The 17,347-nt window shown below is 39.8% G+C and overlaps 1 protein-coding gene across 1 annotated transcript in view; it reads left to right on the forward strand.

Moving 5' to 3' along the window:
- Positions 1–17,347, forward strand: part of LOC116309656 (adhesion G protein-coupled receptor A3) — a 202,889-nt gene that overhangs the window by 113,287 nt on the left and 72,255 nt on the right. The window lies entirely within an intron of this gene.

Below are 17,347 nucleotides of genomic sequence, written 5' to 3' on the forward strand. Positions count from 1 at the left end.
CGTATTCAGTGACCAGGGTGCATACACACAGCTAACTTTAGCTATGACAGAGTGTGGAGTTCTTAAAGAACTGCCACTTCCTCTGAGAAGAAGACCTGAGCTATGTGATCCCAGACTAATCTGAGGAGGTAAATCATTTAGTGTGCTGTCCAATGTGGAACAGCTACAAAAATCAATCATACGCAATTGCTTCAAACCTCTGTCTTGGACTTTTTTAGAGGCTCTGCAGCTTGGACCAAGAGCTGCATTCTCAAACATATGTTAAAGAAGGCGATGAGACAAAGGTTAGACGGTTGTTAACACCATTACATTGCTTGTTTCCTAATCAGGGTGAAAACAAATATCTGTGATGAATGACTTCTCTTCCCCTCCCGTCCTCATTCCCTGTCTCTCTGTGGTCAATGTGTACACTAAGTGGGATGGCTAATAAGTCCCCATTGGGCTGCATGGCTGGCTCCCAGCTAATCACTTTTTTAAACAGAATCTTCAAAGTGTGCCCTCTTGTCTGATGTTAATCTGGGCCAAGTGGAGGCTCTGTAGATTGATGGATGTAGGCAGTGGCTAGATTGGCTCAAGTAAGTTCTGCTCCATCCAAATCATCAGTCTGCCCATTTGAATAATGCGCTATGGGTGACAATGTAAAAACTCAAGTTCTAACATTGACATTATTATGTGCAGCCATTAATTTTAGATAGTGATGGCGGACTTGGGTCAATGACAAGGAAAATGTTGCATTTATTTTTAAATGAAGGGTGCGGATGGAGAAAATGTGCCTCATTTATTTGTTAACGACTTACAAGACTAACTATGGCAGCGATCTCAGTCTGTGTTGAGTATATACTGAGACTCCCAACAGAGTTCCACTAACAAGAGCAAAATAAATGACTCCTGGGTGGGTTTTCTACACTGTGCAGCATTTTGTTATCTGTTAACCTTTAAAGTAGTAGAGAATACACCGTTAAGATTGCCTGTGTTTATTCAGTAAGCTTACATGTTATATGACATAAGAACAATTGTAAAAAAAAATTAAAAAAAATTGGTTTATAGGGGGAAGTGGGAGAAATATGATGACACCTTGAACTGTGCTGGCTCAGAAACCAGGAATCAAATCAGGTATTGTGGGTAAAGCTTAAGATGTTTCTTGTTTAAGTTCAACCACTGGCCTTTTTTTCTCCCTACCACTTATAATTTCCTGTTTGCAGTTTCATAAAGGCCTTAACCCCACCCCAAAAAATTCTACCAAAAAATATCACATGGAATTTTTAAACTGCACTGTGTAGGCAGAGACAATTCCCTGGATGATTGTTTCCAAGTTGCGTAGCACCACTTCCATGACAACGTGGATCAGGGCGTATTTTGCTGCAGTTGTGCTAAAGAGGCAGCTTACTGACACCAGCTTATTAGCCTTGTTTAACACATTAAATGGCTGATGAATTGAGTGCAGATCCCCGGGGATTTCGTTTGCTCAAATTAAGCTCCAATCGTCTTTCTTTTTCTCATCTTACTATGAGATGGCGCTGGAGAAATTGCTGTCGGTCTTTTCGCTGAAATGGTGGACCTGATTGAGAAACAGAAGCTTTCATCTCCGCTTCCTGAGACATATATGACTCAATTTGCTTTGGTTCCACTGCATCATGTAGGAGTGGGGGGGGTGGAACAGTGGATGGACTGTCATTGATTACAGCATGGGGAGGGGCGTCTGTATGGAGGACCACAAGAGCCACGCGCATCGAAATAAAAATCTCTGTGCTTTAATAATGAATTGTAGAATAAATTCTGCAATTGTAAATTCATTTTTGAATTCCAATTTAATAAACTGCATTTCAAAATCCTTTTTCCAATTGCATTTCAAAATCCTTTTTCCAATTGCACTTTAATAAACTGCATTTTAAAATCCTTTTTCAGTTGCACTTTAATAAACTGCAGTTCAAAATCCTTTTCCACTTGCAATTTAATAAACTGCAGTTCAAAATCCTTTTTCCACTTGCAATTTAATAAACTGCAGGTCAAAATCCTTTTTCCACCTGCAATTTAATAAACTGCAGTTCAAAATCCTTTTTCCACTTGCAATTTAATAAACTGCAGTTCAAAATCCTTTTTCCACTTGCAATTTAATAAACTGCAGGTCAAAATCCTTTTTCCACTTGCAATTTAATAAACTGCAGGTCAAAATCCTTTTTCCACCTGCAATTTAATAAACTGCAGTTCAAAATCCTTTTTCCACCTGCAATTTAATAAACTGCAGTTGAAAATCCATTTCCCTTTCCTGTTCGCTCCGGGATTAGCTGCTGGATTAGCTCCTGGATTAGCTGCTGGATTAGCTCTTCGATTAACAACTTGCTGGAGGCTATTCAAATTAGCCACACCGTGGGATGTAAGGAGCTCTCTGATTGGTTGGTCAGACACAGGCTGTCTGCCAGCCTGGATTTTTCTAGCTCATAGCTTCGCCCTGCTAGGAAGCGTGTGTTCTTGTACAAAGGCCGTTCAGCGTCGGGATTTACACTCGGCTCGACACGGATATGTGAAGAATGAAGGGACCCTGCAGCGAAACGGAGAGCCAACCTCTGACTGAGTGCCTGTCAACACAGTCTGACCACCTGTTGAAGGTAAGGTGCTAACGTGGCTAACGCTAGCATCACCGCACGTAGCCCGTTATTTTAAGATCATCTTAGCTAATGAAAGTTTTACGTCGCAGCTGTACGAGCTCGCTACGTGTTTTGTAAGCTGCTGTGCTCTTCACAAATAAAGCTGGAAGCAGCTCAGACTGTTAGAACCAGCACTGAGCCCTGTTACATTTATACGGTGTTAGAGCAATGGCTGCAACCTACAGCCTTTAAACTAGCGATTAAAATGCTGACAGTAAACTCGTCAGTCCAGATGTTACCACATTACTCTGTGGTACTTAGAGTTAAAAACAACTGAGACAGGCTGATTAAAATAACAGCTGTCATTTCTCTCATTCCTTATATCAAGACTGGAGATCACACTACTGATTTCAGTTCATTTAATATGTGAGTGCACAGATTCATTCTCAACTGGACATAAATGATGATCAAAGGTTGTATACATGATGAATTCATCAAATCCCAGCCTCTAACACAGTGCGCTGAATCTTAGCTTTGAATGTCCAGTATATTCTAATCAGTGCAATGTAAGCATTCACTGAACCTACAGTATCTACACCTGTGTGGTAAAGATACAGATAATGAAATTTAATTATTAATACAATATACATCATGAAAAATGAAAGCTGAAATTGATTCAGTTTAGTACTTTTCTCTGTATGCTCTGTGATTATAAAGGCCTTAAATTCTGTGATATATACTGTAAATGATGTTCACAGAGGTCTTAAAGTACTTAAATCACTGCTGATAGTCTGGTTGTTTACATTTTCACATGTTTTTGTGTCTGTAGGGCTGTTTGATGACGATTTGGACTCCTCTGGGAGATGAGGACACACCACATCTGTTCCATACTGCAGCCATGGATGGTGTTACAGCTCTGAGTCAGCTTTGGGCCATCAGACGCACACACTGGAAAACCAGCGCCTATACTTCATGCAGGAGAGACGGCCTCAGTGATGTAGGTTCATAAGCGAGTTCAAACATTTCTGGCCTCTTATCACTTAGATTTTGAATGCATTTAAAGCAGGAACTGCACACTAGGGTGGGTTTTAATAATCGATTCCTCGATTAAAATCGATTCTGGCTTGGATAACGTGAAATCGATTCATTAAAATCCTGAATCGATTTTTAATATAAATTTATTTTGCCCGAAACGCCAGAATCTCAGGTGAAACCTCACAAAATTTCAACAACCACCAAACAGCTAAGACAGTAAATGAGAGCAGGTACACGGATTCTGCACAAGGGCGTAAACACACAGCGCGACCAGCGGATCAGAATCAGTGAGATGTCGCCTTTCTCACCCGGCGGGCGCTGCAGCTTTAAGCGTCTGCGCGCGACGGCAATCACTTTCTGGCACAACAACTGCACGGACACGGTCGGGGCTGAAAGCCGACAGCTCGCTGATTCTGATGTTTCGCGGGTAGCACTTTGTGTTCACGCCCTTTTGCGCTGATTCTAAAGCTGTTAGTTTTATCTCTCTCAAAAAATATTGACCGAACCAGCAGCAAAGAAGATCCAAACTACGCTTCACGTAAACATCGTCATGAATTCCCTCTGACTTTTACTGTTTTGCTTCACCCACGATAAAATCAAACTTCATGCACAGCTCTCTCTCTCTCTGTACTGTTTTCTGCATTATTTGCTTGCTTGTTATGCGCAACTCTACTGTTGTTTACAGCGCTGTCGGCCGCTGTTTTTTTTTTTTTTTTCGTTTTACATACTTCCGAAAAGAAAACCTAATTTCTGCCGTTCAATACTGAACATATTTAAACTTTTTAAAGTTATGCGAAATGCAAAACGCTTAGCCGTGTCTCTAATAAAACCGCTGTAACGTCAGAGGTAACGTTCATATGTTGATTAATGGTTTTCTTTCGTTTTTGATGTACTGCAGATACATATTTTATAAAATCTCAGGCCAGGAAAACCACCTTCATGTTTTTCTGTTTTATCTTCAGCTACTTTGACACAAAGAAATCTGCTGTGACGCTCACACCTTTGATAGTCTTGCGTGTGTCAGCTTCCTTTTTATAGATACAAAAATATGTCAATGTACTGATCTTAATTATATTTCTGACTGTCAAAATTTCCCAGATTCAAATCGAATTGAATCGAATTGAATTGAATCGGGACCTTGTGAATCGGAAATGAATCGATTCTAGAAATAAGTGACGATACCCAGCCTTACTGCACACCTAGCTGTCAAAAGTTTGGCAGCATGAGTACTGTAAAGTTTTGTAGGGTCCTTGTTAAAAATTCCACAAGCACCACACCACATTTGTCATATACAGTTCCATTTTGTACAGGACATTTTTGAAATTATGTGTATATGTGTGTGTGTGTGTATGTATGTGTGTGTGTATATATATATATATATATATATATATATATATATATATATATATATATATATATATATATATATATATATGTAGAGAGATATATATATATATATATATATATATATATATATATAGAGAGATATATATATATATATATATATATATATATATATATATATATATATATATATATATATATATATATCTCTATATATATATATATATATATATATATATATATATATATATATATATCTCTCTATATATATATATATATATATATATATATATATATATATATATATATATATATATATATATATATATATAGAGAGAGAGATATATATATATATATATATATGTAGAGAGAGATATATATATATATATATATATATATATATATATATATATATCTCTCTCTCATATATATATATATATATATATATATATATATATATATATATATATATATATAGAGAGATATATATCTCCTAGTTATCCACTTGTCAGTAATTTTTGAGTAAATGGATGTCACTGATAAATCAGTGGTGATTCACCTGCAAATGTTTTTAACTAACTTTGTTTTTCGTAGAATTCATCAGCAGCTGTGGAGAGATGCATTTGAATATCTTCTGGTTCCACTTTTCCTTACCTGGAAGCTGAGTATTGCTGATTTCTGACAAGGACACAAACCTCAGTGCTTATCATGGGTGTTACATCCTCTGTGCAGCAATTCCAGAGACAACGAGAGAACAACGACCACTCATTAAGACCATACAGAAATCTGTCCCTTTCTGGCAGCTGTGGAAACTTCCAATAAGAAAGTTTGCATTCTTAGAGCAATGCTGGATCATGTGTGATGTGTCATCATATGAGGATATTACATTTTGCCTTAATTCTGCTCAATTAAGTGTTTTGATCGTTGATCCAGTATGGCAGCTTTGTGTTGTGCTGCAAGTTAAAACCCATTGTCCTCATGAGCGCAGCATCTAACAACTCTCCTTAAAAAAAAAAGTCAATTGACTTTAACTGGACACAATGGTTTCCAGTGGAGATACATTCATCACTCATCCGTGACACTGGAGAAGTCACCTGGATGAGTGATAAAACAATTTTCCATGGAAAATCCAGAGGAACTAAACTTTGTTGTTGTTTCTTTGGGCTCAATTTCAGCCTCAGGCAAAATTGAGCCCAATTTCTTCTTTCAGAAGAATGTTTTCTTCTGAAAGAAGAAAACATTTTGCCAATAATCAGATAAAAAACATTGTTGAACCAGGTGGTATTCTCTGGAGTTTAAGACCAAAACTGAACTCAGTGAATTGACATTAGACTGGAATTCATAAGATGAATAGAAATACTGCTGAAGCTGAATGATATATATATATATATATATGTGTGTATGTATGTGTGTGTGTGATCTTTTTTTCTCCAATTCACCATGTCTGTAAAGTTCAGTATGACTGTGGTACATGATACAAAAGAATAAATACAGAACAATAACAACTTTATGTGAATAACTTTACTCTTCTTAAAAATAACTCATAAAACAAGTAAAAGTACAAATGTGTACAAGTTAGAGACGTCCTCAGTAAGTTTACACTCTTTTGGATTGATTTTAATTGTGTGTTAAAGAGAAAGAGATTAGGAGGTAAAGTAGAGGATGCAGAGTCCAACACCGAGGCCGTCTCTCCTGCATGAAGTCCAGGTGCTGGTTTTCCAGTGTGTGCGTCTGATGGCCCAAAGCTGACTGAGAGCTGTAACACCATCCATGGCTGCAGTATGGAACAGATGTGGGTGTGTCCTCATCTCCCAGAGGAGTCCAAATCGTCATCAAACAGCCCTACAGACACAAAAACATGTGAAAATATAAACAACCAGACTATCAGCAGTGATTTAAGTACTTTAAGACCTCTGTGAAAATCATTCACAGTATATATCACAGAATTTAAGGCCTTTATAATCACAGAGCATACAGAGAAAAGTACTAAACTGAATCAATTTCAGCTTTCATTTTCCATGATGTATATTGTATTAATAATTAAATTTCATTATCTGTATCTTTACCACACAGGTGTAGATACTGTAGGTTCAGTGAATGCTTACATTGCACTGATTAGAATATACTGGACATTCAAAGCTAAGATTCAGCGCACTGTGTTAGAGGCTGGGATTTGATGAATTCATCATATATACAACCTTTGATCATCATTTATGTCCAGTTGAGAATGAATCTGTGCACTCACATATTAAATGAACTGAAATCAGTAGTGTGATCTCCAGTCTTGATATAAGGAATGAGAGAAATGACAGCTGTTATTTTAATCAGCCTGTCTCAGTTGTTTTAACTCTAAGTACCACAGAGTAATGTGGTAACATCTGGACTGACGAGTTTACTGTCAGCATTTTAATCGCTAGTTTAAAGGCTGTAGGTTGCAGCCATTGCTCTAACACTGTATAAATGTAACAGGGCTCAGTGCTGGTTCTAACAGTCTGAGCTGCTTCCAGCTTTATTTGTGAAGAGCACAGCAGCTTACAAAACACGTGTGAGCTCGTGCAGCTGCGACGTAAAACTTTCATTAGCTAAGATGACCTTAAAATAACGGGGCTACGTGCGGTGATGCTAGCGTTAGCCACGTTAGCACCTTACCTTCAACAGGTGGTCAGACTGTGTGAGACGGGCACTCAGTCAGAGGTTGGCTCTCCGTTTCGCTGCAGGGTCCCTTCATTGTGTTGAGCCGAGTGTAAATCCCGACGCTGAACGGCCTTTGTACAAGCACACACGCTTCGTAGCAGGGCGAAGCTATGAGCTAGAAAAATCCAGGCTGGCAGACAGCCTGTGTCTGACCAACCAATCAGAGAGCTCCTTACATCCCACGGTGTGGCTAATTTGAATAGCCTCCAGCAAATTGTTAATCGAAGAGCTAATCCAGCAGCTAATCCAGGAGCGAACAGGAAAGGGAAATGGATTTTCAACTGCAGTTTATTAAATTGCAGGTGGAAAAAGGATTTTGACCTGCAGTTTATTAAATTGCAAGTGGAAAAAGGATTTTGAACTGCAGTTTATTAAATTGCAAGTGGAAAAAAGGATTTTGACCTGCAGTTTATTAAATTGCAAGTGGAAAAAGGATTTTGAACTGCAGTTTATTAAATTGCAAGTGGAAAAAGGATTTTGACCTGCAGTTTATTAAATTGCAGGTGGAAAAGGGATTTTGAACTGCAGTTTATTAAATTGCAAGTGGAAAAGGGATTTTGAACTGCAGTTTATTAAATTGCAGGTGGAAAAAGGATTTTGAACTGCAGTTTATTAAATTGCAACTGAAAAAAGGATTTTAAAATGTAGTTTATTAAAGTGCAATTGGAAAAAGTTTTTTGAAATGCAAGTGGAAAAAGGATTTTGAAATGCAGTTTATTAAATTGGAATTCAAAAATGAATTTACAATTGCAGAATTTATTCTACAATTCATTATTAAAGCACAGAAATTTTTATTTCGATGCGCGTGGCTCTTGTGGTCCTCCATACGTCTGAACCACCAAAGTGAGCTGACTATGGTAATGCTTAAACAGATCGATTAAAGTGATGTGCATCTGAGGCACGAGTGCGCTTCAATAAATCCTCCTACCCTTGCTAAGAGTGTTGTGTTTTGGATTCTTCAGCGTGACTGAGACTGAGAGGCTCGTACAGCATAGCAAACAACATCTGTGAACAAAAATCAAAGTGTGCATAAAGACAAGCTACTGAAAAATTGACTACTGCTTTGTATTATGGTAAATTTAAAATTATTTAAAATATAAAGCAATAATGAACAATTATATTTAAATTAAAACGAAATAATTCAAGTTTAGACTTTGCCTGTTTGTTGAACTGAGTTTGTTTGTCTGTCTCTAAACCAAAAACCTACCAAAAAGCATGAATACAGAAGCTGGGCAATGTCATAGCCTGACCAGGTGTTCTCTTTTATTTGGGACTGCGTAGTTTTGTTTTGTAATTTGTCTCCAATCTCACATATGGAGAAAATGTCCCACATTCTGATTGGCTCTATTTTAGAAAAGATTCGGAAGACAGATTAGCCTTTTTGATAAAGCATATAGTTAGGGCTGCTGTTGCAATTTGGCACTATATAAATAAAACTGAATAGGAAAACAAATTGAATGGTTGTCCATCTATGTGTTAGCCCTCTGACAGAGTGGCAACTCAGGGCGTACCCCGCCTCTCGCCCTATGACAGTCGGTCTAGGCTCCAGGCCCTTTATACCACCTCTCAGCATTAGTAATATCCTGGATTGTCTCACACTGTGTTTGCTCCACGTTCAGTTTGTTGGAAAAGATGTGCAGCTCACGAGCGTGTTTCACATCTTGGCTGACATATATCAGCTCCCGTTCCAGACCTAATTTAAGACAAACAAGGTCAAGTCCAAGTTCTAAACAAGCCATTTTTAGTCTCTTTGTGCTGGTCTCCACAGCCCAAACACATTTCCCATCTGTTCACACAAAGCGGTTGCAGCTGTTGGATGGATTCCAAGTGTTTCTGTTGAGGGCTGATCTTGTGGTTATCTAGGTAGCAAGTGAAATCCACTAACCCAGGTTGGCTACTGTTAGAAGCCTCTGCAGAGAAGCAAGCTTCAAACATTTCAAAGCCCTGTCTTTTCAAAGGAATCTGCCTTAAGTTGTTGACATTTTATTTCAAACTATTGTTTGAAGAGACTCACCCTTTACTGACTTTAAAATGCGGAGGCTAGATTTTTAATAAAGTCAGTGTGAGTAAGCACAGTGGGCAGAAGCCGAGCAGGTTTGGTGAATATGCCTGCTTTTTTTTCTTCTTTTTTTGTCTCTTTTTGATCTGTTGATTCTACAGATATTTCTGTTACACTTCTCATCTGTATTTTCATGTTTGAGGATTGAAGGTCTGCATTTGCTTTGTGGCCGAACAATCACCGATCTTCGTGTGGTCTGTGAAAGTCTATCAGACACATGGAGACAAAAGGGGCATAATAATAATGAATGTTTTTTAAAAACTGGCCAAGGGATTGAATTGGTGATTTTGACCACTGAGTTCATCATCACCCTGGTGAGCCAAAAATGGCCATCAAAGCCATTACAGTTTTATTTGGTTCAGCTGAAGGATTAGTGGGAAGGGATTAATATGGTGCAAGAGGGCATAAATATACAGCACTTTCCTTCCCCTCTTCCTCTGCTTTCATTTCCCTCCCAGATCTGTTAGATTTGCCCTGCTGATGCCCAGGAGCATTTTCCAGGAGAGGAGCTTAAATGCAAAATGAGAGAGTAGGTCATTAAAGACAATCACATCTCAGGACAATTCCATTAGCTTTAAATACATTATGGCTAAATGAAACCTTCTTTTGCATTTTTATATAATGCTGTGTTGATTAACGAAAATGGCTCAGTAAACCAACAGTTAATACCTTTTTTAACCACGCAGCGACACCTGATTGTTCATAAATGTTATTATGGCATAAATGCTTTCATGAGGATTTGCCATTATGCATCCTTCGTCTTTACGTATTGAGCATTGAGCGAGCAATTTTATATTGTGTATATATTTATAATTTACAGTTCACTGCCTTTATGCTTTGCCATTCAGCTGGAAGCAGTCGGATGGTTGCATTACCTACCACAGTAGCGGGACCACAGGAGCCCCAAAATGCTTTTTGGTTGCACATGCACGGATCCGCTTGATCTCCAAAGCTTCATTCGTTCTATACAGCATGAGTTGTGTTTGCTGTGTGCAGATGGTGTTGACCTCTCTAGAATCTCACAACAGCTGGTGTGTGTAGGTGGGATCCAGAGAACCATAAGGCCCGGCACGCAACATCAGTGTAAGAGAAGTCCTAAAAGAGGCCAGTGCCACAGTGCGAGTGTTAAATTATCATTAATGAGCTCGCAGACCACTCCGTGTTGCATCACGCTCACAAGAAAATTTAATATTTAGACTTTCCTTGGGTTGATCAAATTACATGTAAAAAATTAATTATGTCTGCTTTTTAAAAAAAGAAAATCTTTGAAATACGGTTCATGTCTGCCGCCGCCGGTCAGAGGATGGTTAATCATGTTCCCCGAGCGGAGGTCTGGAAGTCAGAAATCCCACTCTACCATGTTGTACTCGAGTTTTGCTGATGAATGACCCCCGGTTCCCCACCGTCATGCATATTCATACATACCCATGTTGATGTAAAGGCACTTAACACATGAAGCACTAGCTAGCCCTCCACTCTGTGGAGGAAACTTGTTAATTCACGCAGATTAATAAGCAGGTTTCCATGGAGACAAGATCAGAAATGGGAGGAGGCTCTGTGTGCCATCATATCTTACTGGATATTGCTATCAACTAATACAGACTATAGATCATGTAAGGGGAACATGATACATGTTTTAAACTTGTGTGTCTGCATAGGGATGTGTGCTAGCGTTACAGTGTTTGGATTCCTCGTAGCATGAACATCAGTTGTGAAGGTTACACTTTCATTTTTCGTTTCATTATTTCATTCCAATTGATTTGCAGAGTTCACCTCGGTCCCACGAACTGCAAACTGTTTGACAACGTGCATTTATGCGATCAATACCTGGCCCCGGCTTGCCAAAACTGAGACTGTTGCCACGTGTACAAAAAAAAAAAAAAAATCATCAGATGGCAGGTGGAAAGTAATTGAATGATTCAATCTGTGAAGTGCACACACACCAGTTCACATCCATTCCACCTGTGTGGCGGATCTTAAATTACAATCGAAAAAAGTCCCAAAGAGACTGCAATTGTTCTGCCTCCGTCTCTCCTCAAATGGAGATGTGCTTAATCATATTGTTCAAGTCAAATGTACCCTTTTCTGTGTAAATCTGCCTTTACAGCAGCAAGCTGCAACATTTGATATCACTGGAGCAATGTTGTTTCCAGGCTTCAGATGCAGCGTGCTTGAAATAAAGCCATCCGACAAGTGGAACAGAAGTGAGAAATCTATTAATGACTTCGAGCCTAAACATGACTTTAATTGTATAGCTGTCATGTCCTCTTTCACTGCTAGACTGCTGACCTGGAATAAGTGAAAGTAAATCTGGAAAAGAGTATAAAGTCAGAGGTTGTATGTGTATTGAATTAAGGGGAACTCAGACATTTATCCACCAGGGCAGTCCGAACAGAGAGAGGACAGGACTCTTTGGCATAATCCAAAGTTATGAATCGGTTTCACCTCTCAGGCAGTGCTAGCACACCCACTTTGTGTGATCGCCAGCTGTTATTGCTACACCGAATGACCGACCATTAATCTTGTCTCTGTAACCAGCAGGTGAATCTAAGTCAAGATGCGAGAGCATAAGATACAGAAAGTGGTGACAGTAAAGCATGAGCCAGATCAACTTCAAGAGGACTTTATGTATGTGTGTGGCAGTGCTGTGGTGGAGGTAGCGGTTGTCTTTGTTCTTACAACTTTCACCTGTAACTAAAGCTGTGGCAGTGACATTATTATTATTGTCCTTTTACCCATTGGAAACGGAAACAACAGCACAGATCAGTTACTTTCAGCAGTTTTCATCACTTTTTAAAAATGTCCTACTTCATGCTAATACTTAAAAGTGAGCTATCTAGTGTTAGCTACCTTTTAGCATTTGAATCTCCATGACACACAGGGACGTTGTAATAAACTAAGAGTCAAGGCTTCTTACTGCCTCAATTAAGCATCACTAGGTGCTAACTAAGTGTACTGACCTCCTTCAGATAATGTTTGGAAAAGTTCAAGTCTGCAGAGCATGTATCAAAATGATGATACAGTACTGTAATTCTACCACTTCTTGCCTTTCAAAAAGAGTAAACTTCACACAGCGCAGCGATTTGCTCAGTGCTGATCTTTGCAAAGCCGAGCCCTTTCAGTTTGTCTGACAGCTTCACACATGCAAGTGTCTCCAAGGAAAAAGGTGGTGATTGTTTGGGACTGTTCAGAGAAGTCCTTCTCATTGCTAACACTGGTTTCAATTTCACTAATTAGGCATTTTTCACAAAATCCAAAATTCTGATTTATGCAGTCCAATGCCTATTGCTTCTTTAAGGATATTATTTAAATGAATTGTGAGATAGTAAGACGGTGAGCATTGAACACAATGGCAAACTTGTCAGCAAGACACAGGCCGGTGCCAACCAAACTTGAGTTAAAGTAAATTCTAAATTTCAGCTTAATATTAAATTCAAGATTACTGTCAAGGCAAATAAAGAATTTATTATTTTAACAACCTGCTCCATAGAGGCAAAACTATATACTTTGGGTCTGAGCCTTACAAAACTACAAGCCCTACAATAGCCTTTCTATAGACTCCTTAAAGATTTGGAGCGATAGTCATTCCATTTTTAGAGGTTTAAAAGTAATTGGAGAAAGCAACATAGTTAAACTGATTATCCACAATACTTGAATGAAAATCCTTTGCAGTCTGTGACTGCCTGGAGTCACCCATGGGCATCACAAAATACTGTGTTGCCTCCCTTGAGATGCTCTGTCTGGCCTTTACCTTCAGCCGCTGCTTGTGTTCGGGTGTTTTTGCATTCAGTTGCGTCTTCAGTGAATGAAATGCATTCTCAGTTGAGGTCAGTTGAGGGCTTGGCCATTTGAGAACATTCTCTTGGGTTGTTTTTTAGATGATGTTTTGGGTCATTATCATTTGCAGCATTTGACTTTATACACTGTTTCCACATCATCGCTTCTTTTTGCAGAGCTGGACAGGTTTTTCCAGTCCAAATTTGACCTTTCACTTTTTCAGCATTAACAGATGTATAAATCCTCTTTAGAAACACAAAAAAGCAAATCTTGACTTTTCTTAACTCTTTTTTCTTCTTCTTTTTTTTATTAATAAGGAAATAATTCTTCAGTTATCCACTTTATTGTCTCTTGTGGTTTTTTAGGCCTTTTGTTGTTTGATTTTAAAAGCAAACACATTGTAGTTTTGGCGACTTCTAAAGGTTCTGTCGCCTCGCTGTTAGGTTTCACGTGCATCCACAACACTTCAGATCACATATCAAGGGTTCCTTTCAAATACTACCAATGCAAATTCAATACTTGGAATGAACTCCATACCTTTTATCGCCTTTAATTTTTCAAGAAACACTGAGGAAACAGCAGAACCTGGCTGTCAGCTCTCAAAAGTAAGAGCATATTTTTGTTAAAACCCTTAAAATTAAAGGCGAAAGTCTAGTTTCATTCCCATCCCGATTGCTTCATTTCAAATCTTTTGTGCTGAGCAGAGAGAAAATTACACAAAGTGCCACCGTCCAAATATTTATGGGTCCGACTGTAGATGGGAGATGAGTCAGAGCAATGAATAATTTTTTTTTCTTAGTGTGCCCAAATTGCTTCTTATCATTGTGGTAGTGCATAAAAATGTGTTCTTTCAGAAGGCACTCTGTAGTGAGTCACGGTTATCTTTGCTTTCACTAATAACGGCCACGTAGGCTACGCTGACGTGGCAATGACTGACTAATGCGACAAACTCTTACTGACCAGTGAAACTCACATATTTGCATTAAAGCACTATGATGGAAATGTGAATTCCCCTTTTAAGGTTCTTTTATGGCTCTTTATCAGTCGCCTCGCAGCTAATTCATGAGTTCTGCTTTTATCCACCACATACTCATTAATTAATCTGTAATCCAAAATGGCCTTTCAGTCAAACAGTGTTGTCCATCTGCTGCGGCCTCTTGAATGTTTTTGTTACGCCACTACGCTGTGATGTGACAGTTTGAGTCAGAGCTGACTGAGGAGAGCATGGCTGACAGCTGAAGCACAGCTCAGCCTCTCCAAAGACGCTGATTTCCTGCTTCATATCTGCTCAAATGCCCCCACCCAACCAACTAACCAACACAACACAACGACGCCACACAACTCACGTAGGGGGGGAAAGAGATTCCTGTTGGCATGGCAACCGTGTGGGATTGTGTTTAATTTGTCGTGATAGGTAACGCTAACAACGCCATGGCGTAAAAGTGCTTGAGAGCAAAACGCATTTGAATCTGGCGAGCAGCAGTCATTTGCTGTAGAGGCGTGTTTCCTTTTGTTTGTATTTTCGGTGTCAGGAGATACAAGTGTGTTCAAATATTGAATAAGCTCTGGCAGAATCCTGTGTACAAGCTTTTTGTTTAAAGAGAAAAAAAATGTTTCTGAGCAAACTGTGATTTATTTTCAGAATCACTCTAAAACATCACGGGTAGAAACAACCCCCCTGAAGTCTCCTGATGTCTACCTATTTGTCATGGACACTGCGCCTTTGACCACGTCTGTGCTGACTGGACTGCCAATGATTATGAGAAAAAAAAAAGAAACAGAAAAATTATGCAAGTCTCCCATCGTGCTTGTCAGCAGTTCTTCTTGGCTGAAGCCGAGCTCAGCGAGCTGCCCTTTGTGCTAAATCCATTCCATTCATACTTAATTTTGAAGTTTCCGCCTGGGCAAATAAATAACTGTATCGCTCCCACAGATATATCTACAAAGGCACAGAGATGTGGCTCTTTTCTAATTTTGGATCGTACACTAAAGTGGCTCTCCTAATGTTCCACCTCTTTTGTCTAAACGCATTCAAATAGCAATCGCTCCTGTAAAGTTAAGAATCTGTGTTTAAGCACGATGTTTATGCTGTGATTTGGTGGCCGCCCCAGGTCAAACGCCGCTGTTGTGTTTTGCCCCGCAGGCTGTTTTGCAGCTTGGTGGTTCCATCAAGCAGGGCTGTGCATCAAGGAGCAGGCAGGAGGAGGCTGGAGGGAGGGAGGTGGATGAACAAGGAACAGCTTGAAATAGGAGGTGACTGCTGACATTCACCTAACTGCCCTCTATAAGGAAAAGAATAAGCGGGGGGGGGGGAGGGAAAGGGCTAGAATGAGAGATGGAGGGGAGCATGTGATTATGGTTACTAAGACTACAGCATGCTGCCCTGTTAGAAAGGGAGGGGCTTGGAGGAAGGTCAGGCAGCTGAGGTACAACCAGCTAAATCAACTCTGAAGTGTGAGGTCCCCGGTGGCGTTGGGGTTGAGGAAATGTAGCTGTTTAGGTTGCTCAGGAGGAACATAGATTGTTGCTGAGAATGGGACCTTACGCACGCCACAGCTTATGGCGCACACACACCCCCCCCCCGGGCTGTAAATCCCTTTGATACGCTACATAAAAAGGGATAAAAGATGTAGGAAGAGATGCAGAGACAAGTATACGAGATAAGGTTTCTTTTTTGAATTTGTGCGATTTGAAAACATTTCCCCTGGGGATGATGGGTCACTCGGAATCTGTGCTCACTGCATTCGAATAGCACGCCAGGGCCAATGTTTAACACCGTCTAGATCGTCACCTAGGCTGAAATCCTCCCTGACTCCATCCCTGATGTCTGTATCCTGTGACGTCTTGGAAACAGACTGCCAAGCTTGAGCTGCTCACAGAAAGGAAATGATGCAACATAAATTTCAAGGCAAAGATCCTCTGTCTTTCTTCCTCTCCCTCCACATGCACACACGCACATACACACACGTGCACACACACCCTGCAGGGTGAAAATCAACACCTTTTCAAGAGTGAGTCAATGCAGAAACAAATAGCTAACAAAGCTGATGCTGCCGTGGTGCCTCGGACATAAAAAGAACTGTGCTTAAGCACACAGCTGCTCTTTGGCACCCGTGTACATTTATTTTCTAGGATACAGAAGGAACCAGGACGATCAGGACAAAGCAGAATAAAAGGCTGGACAAACGCCACGGTTACTGTATCCAACATAATACTGGACATGGAAGCTCTTGATTAACTCGATTAAGAAATTTGGCTATCTTCCTCCTCGGCATTGATTGGGCTGAACATCTGACTAAGCAGCTACCCATTAACTGTAAGGGCACTTTCCGTGCATCCACATTCATCTCTGGCAGGAAGCTTCCCTCCCCTTTAGGTTCAAAGTGCTGATCCTCTCACGCCAGGGAGGGTGAAGCGATTGAAAGCTGATCAAAGACAGACTGCATTCGGAAAGCAAGCCGCAAGCATGATGCCGTCATTATGCCTATTATGAACGGGTGTCATCAGCAGCCTTGTCATTAGCATCATTCTCCATCAGGGTCATCTGATGAATCAATGTGCGGGGTCAGTCATTTTGCTTCTTCCGAGAAATCTGTTCATGGCGCGCAAATTCTGTTAATAATCTAAGGTGCTGGCTTCATTTGAAAGAACATTTTCTGTTGTAATCACTTCTTAACAACAACAACAAAGATGTCAGCTTGTTTAATCGCTGCTTCACACTCTGATCAAGGTCCCTGACCAGAGAATTATCGCTTTTCTAAATAAAATCACAGCTCAGATAATGTCAGCAGAAAGCTTTTTCTTTTTAAACAGGCGTTTGTTTAACTTTCCAAGCACGCCACACTTCCCTCCG

The sequence above is a fragment of the Oreochromis aureus genome, linkage group 13 (genome assembly GCF_013358895.1).
Source record: "Oreochromis aureus strain Israel breed Guangdong linkage group 13, ZZ_aureus, whole genome shotgun sequence".
NCBI lineage: Eukaryota > Metazoa > Chordata > Actinopteri > Cichliformes > Cichlidae > Oreochromis > Oreochromis aureus.